Source organism: Chelon labrosus, assembly GCF_963514085.1.
Source record: "Chelon labrosus genome assembly, chromosome: 7".
In the NCBI taxonomy this organism is placed as follows: Eukaryota; Metazoa; Chordata; class Actinopteri; order Mugiliformes; family Mugilidae; genus Chelon; species Chelon labrosus.
In genome coordinates this window covers 19560495-19566056 of record NC_140343.1, presented here as the reverse complement: position 1 = coordinate 19566056, position 5562 = coordinate 19560495, and positions in this window count along the sequence as shown.

Below are 5562 nucleotides of genomic sequence, written 5' to 3'. Positions count from 1 at the left end.
ATGCATGACTTTATAACAATAATATAACGATATATAACGAACATTATTAAGTCACTGTCAAGGTCCATTTTATTAACATTCTACTAATGTACAGTGTATACATACACATTTACATGTATCAAGTATACAAAAATGCACTTTCAGTTTAATGCACCCCATCCTGCAGAGTATTATCATTTCCTGTTGATCATCACTACGTCACTATGGGTTCACAGGAAGTTGACACTTCAGTTAATGGATGTTAACACATAGTGACGCCCATACTTTGATATACTACATGCCATCATATTAACAGAAGATAGGAAAGTGAATTTTAAAACCATGGAATACATGGCACAGGGCATTAAAGGAAAGCGGCTATGTTTGGGGAAATGATGTTTTGCTTTCTTTCAGAGAGTTCAAATAGAGGAACATGTGAGCCATGTGAGTGACATGCGAAGAGTGGTACAGATCGCTTCATCGACTGGAACAAATCTGATCTGTGGATCTGGTTTGATCCAGTGCATCCCACAGATACTTGATCAGTTTGGGATCTAGTGAATTTGGAGGCCAGGTCAACACCTTGTGCTGTTCTTATTTTGCCTTCCTGTTGGATGATCATAGTGGTCATCATAGACCCAGATAGCCATCACTGTTTGGTTCAACATTTAAAAAGCGGTGGCAATCCCATCTGGGTCTCAGTGAGAAACAGAAGAAGTTTGGAGGCAATGAAGATAGTGAGCAGCTCGTCATTTTGACCACAGCTGATGAGTACCTCTCCAAGGTGCCTGTTCCTGTGTGGGCTGTGGCAGTGAAAACTATTGCTCACTTTATGGCAGGACATTGAGAATACTTGCTCTGAGCACAGCAAATAAAATCATCACATCATCTCTTGTCATGGTGACAAAAATCTGAAAAACAACAAACAGTACACCGTTATGATCCTGCAGCAGAAACCACTCATGTTCCTCTTCCACTGTGACAGCAATTGCATTCATACCTGGAAATATCTCTCCTAACAGTGACCAAAAAAAAAATACTACTGACGGCAGCTTCTGATATCACAATGGCAGTAGGCCCCTTGCCCATAGAGACCCAACAGCAGTGGCTGCTCGGACCAGAACGTAAGCAGTGTAAGCTGCTGCTCACCACATATCCACAGCAGCAGCAGCAGTTCTTGACTTTTTGTCTGGTACTCCGATGTCTCTGTTCCTTTGTGGAGGATGATGTGTTGCCTAACAAGTGCTTGAGTGAACTCAACAAAGGTTGGTTGTGATTTGAAATTGCTCACTAGTAGATTTCTCTTTCCAACTTCAATACTTAGAGTTGTTTGGTGAAATTACTAAAGGATTGTTAGAGTAGTCTATGTTCTACTCTTCAACAGGGGTGCTGTGTTATACGTTTTATTTAGAGTACTAGATTAGTACTCTTGTTCTACTTTCTAACAGAGAACTACACTTTCTGGCAAAAAAAAAATAAAAGTCAGAGACTTGCAAGGTATGAAGCAGTTGGCTGTTAAAGACCAAACAACCAGCAAAGTCCTAAAAACATTCATAGTAAAAAAAAAAATACAGGTAAAATCTGAATGCTGGAATACTAACGCTTGGAGTACAGTTACAGTCTGGCAAAGGCTGAATAGTAAATCAGGAGATGATGTTTTATACTGAAGGGAAGAGAATGCAGGTGAGCAGGATGGATGTCTCAGCTTTATTGATTCAGATTATTTACAAAATATTCATTCATTCATCTTCATATGTTGAAGATTGCACCATAAAAATGAAACTATTTTATTCTTTGTTCTATGACAGACCAATATATGTATACGTATGTCAGATCAAGACATGTCAAAGGTCATTTAGAAACTTGGGAACCAGCACTGACCAACCCTCTGAAGTTGCACACTAATTTCTACGGACGTATCATTAACAAAATGTCAGCGTCAGGCAAGAAACACGATGCAAACAGTGGAACATACTTGTTAAATGTGGACGTTGGTCAACAAAAACAAAACGCTAAGCTAACAGTTTTGTAGTAAGTGCAAGGTTTCAAGTTTAATGTTTAATTTCGTCATGCTTTTGGACTTGTTTTTCAGAAGAAAAACAAAGAGCGGAGGTAAGACTAATGTCGTAACAAATGCATTTTATTTTTATCCAGTTGACTTATTTTTGTCACATAATAACTGAGATTCCCAAACTTCTATTTTTCCAGGTCTCGGGAGGTCACGAAAACAATCAGCAAAACAAAGCAGGACATCGTGCACACACATCTGTGCTTTAAATTACATGATTACTTTAAAACAAAATCGCACACATGATTGACCCTCATAACAAGCAGAGAGCTCTACATGGAGCACTGCTCATGTAATAGCGGCTCTCATGCTTACACTTCACTTCGGGCGACTACTGTGTTCTTCTTTACGTGCAATTTGGCAGTGATGAACAAAGACCTCACCTCGGGATGAGGTTACCCGAGAGACGAACGTTTGCGCAAGTTTTCATACAGCGGTCTGATTCTTTGTTGATCAAGTGGGTTTGTTTACACAGCTGAGGTCAGGTGTCATTTAAATATAGAACAAAGTGTGATAAAAAGAGACATCCGTAACAGTGGCAGATGGATGGTTGAGTCACTGTATGTTTGAAGAGAAGTCAATGATCAGTCTGGTGTTGGAGGTTCAGAAATATAAAAGCTATGACCTCAGCACCAAGGAGGCCGCAGCAGCAGATCAGCTTGTGCATATCCAGACTTGTGAGTATGTTCACGGAACACCACATACAGGTCTAAAACAGCCCTGGTGTGGCCTCCTTGAAGCATATTAAAGGCTGCAGAAAATGCCATCCTGATAGCAACACAAATGTTCCAGATGCCAAACAGAAATAGAAAATGCTATCTGCCTTTAATCACCAGTGTGAATGTCAAATAGATTACACAGATGTAATCACCTTCCCCTGGTGCTGGAAAGCTGTTTTGTTTGCATGTGACATCAGCATGTCATCGGGCCGTGCGTGTCACCGGGACTCCCTCAGCGGCGGCGGCGGAGTGGCCCCGTGACAAGTTAATTTAGAGGGAAAACCTGCAGTAGCCCACTTTGTTTGTCTCCTTTCATCTAAATTGACTGTGAGTGAATAAATGCTCAATGTTAACGTGTTACGCTTCAGCCACAGTTCTTGTTCCGGTCCAGTGAGCTCATCCTGGCCCCGAAATCCGTCTGTTTTAGGAACATCAACGTCAGCACTGGCTACTGATCTTTGACATTCACAAAAATATATAGACATAAGTACCAGAGCAGCAGAAACTGTGGATGAATCATGGACAGCACAACATGCGAAAAACAGAAATGTTGAAAGAAAGATAATGACTGTGTGTGTCTTTGTGTGTGTGTGCATCTGTGTCTGTGTTCCTGTTTTGTAATATGTGTATTGTGTATTAGTGTGTAGCGTGTATTATGATTGTGTGTGGTGTTTTGATGTATATTACACATGTTCTGCTGAAAAAGATTATTATTTTTATGCGCATAACATCCCAAACACATGCATGTGTCTTCACTGCAATAATATGAAGGAAGTTGTTGTAATAACCATGAAATACTTTCATTGAAATACAAACTTGACAAAGACATAGAATCAAATAAACATGTTGAGATGATAAAACAACTTAGTAACTGATGTTCCTGTCAGATCAAAATTTTTTTAATGCATCATGATGATGTTTAAAAACACCTACACTTACAGTAAATTCCCCCTCCATTTTCTCTGAAGACATCATAACCCTTATGTTTGTTTCCATATTAAAGACATAGCTCTGTAAAATGAATATTGTCTGTGCAACAACTACAACATACAGAATGTTGTCACTAACTGTTCATCTTCTCTCAGCACCGGAGGAAAATAAATGATCACTCCACCGACATGTGAGAAGACACCACAGAAGAAGAAACAACGCTGGATTCTTTGCATGAATAATTTAGCTGAGTTTTGTAGACGAGCTGGACACATGCGCCAGAGATCTGGAGACAGGACAAGAGGTGAAAATGTGCACGGAGACACACATCATCATTTTTAGACACGTTTAGAAATATCTCCATTGCATCGGAGTTGCGCGAAGGCTCACGTCACATGCAGCAAGAGACTGAATTTAACCGGTGGTGACAGTGCATGCCACATTCACCAGCTGGGAAATCCAGAAATGTCTTTGCACAGTAACTTCAAGGCAGACGTTGCACCTCGAGGCATTGTGTGAAGATCACTTGTTAAGCCTTGATTTTCATCTCCATCACTTGAATGACTCACTGTGTTGACATTCGGTTGACTCGTTCATCGGTTTGCTCGCCATCACTTTATGCTCTCTCTCGACTGTTTGCTTTAAGTCTTCCTTATTTTGTTTTATTTCTGTTGTTACAAAACATGAAATGCACCAGTACCACGTCATCATGAGAACACAACACATAAATCATGAAACTCGAAGAAACAAGAACTTTTTTTGTGGCTTAACAATGCCATCTGGTGTCTTAAAAGGGTCATGTTTCTGTGATACAACTAAAAGGTTTTGTGTTTTTGTTTTATAAGCTAAAAATGTACAACCTACCAATTAAAATGCTCCAAAACACCTTACACACACACACACATATATATATATATATATATATATATATATATATATATATATATATATGTATATATATATATAAATCAGGTAAACGAATATCCAAATAAAAAAATAACAAAATTCACCATGCTGCATGAAATCTTGCAAAGAAATTGCTTTTGTTCAAATAACAGTTGGTTCAATTAGGAATATTTTGCATTGTAGGTTCTGTGAATCATGTGCAGCCCTGCAGCCACAACATATGTCCAACTGATCTATGACTGGTGAAATGATCAAAACCCATTGTAAACTCTTTTTGTAGAAAAGTTGGTTTTGGTCAGAGTAAAGTTTTATACTGTCCTGAGGGGGATGACCCCTTGTCGTCACTGACCTTTTCCTGTCCATCTTCTTCTCTCTTCATATTACATAAGCTTTCTCTGCGCTGTTCTGTAATCCATTTCTAACTTTGTAGGTTGTCTTTGAATTTCACTCACAGTGAACATCTGAATCTGACCGCCACAGACTGAGGAATTTACTGACAATAATACATTGTAGGGTTTTACAGGCTATACTTGCAGTTATATTAATAATAATAAATTCTAAAACTAAAGCTCCATAAGGTGAACTTCTTCAAAAAAGGACTCTAGTGAAAAGGAATACATTCTAATATTACAGTCCTGCACTATATCCCCCTTCATGGGATGTTGAAACAGCATCAGAAAGGTGATCATTCAACTGTATGGTCATTAGGGAGGATGTAGTTTGTGGTGATGATAAACTGGACTGAATCAAACTAAAGTTTTTCTGTTGTTTAGATTAGCCCTCTGACTAAAATGGGGTTGTCAAAATAATACAAACACGTGTCAGTACAACACAATGCAGTTCAATACTACTACAAACCACAGCCTCCAAATACACAGTTGAGTCAACAGCTCTCTTAGTTATTTTAGTTTTACTAGTGTACCTAATGAACTGGTAAGTAAAATTACACTTCTAATTGTA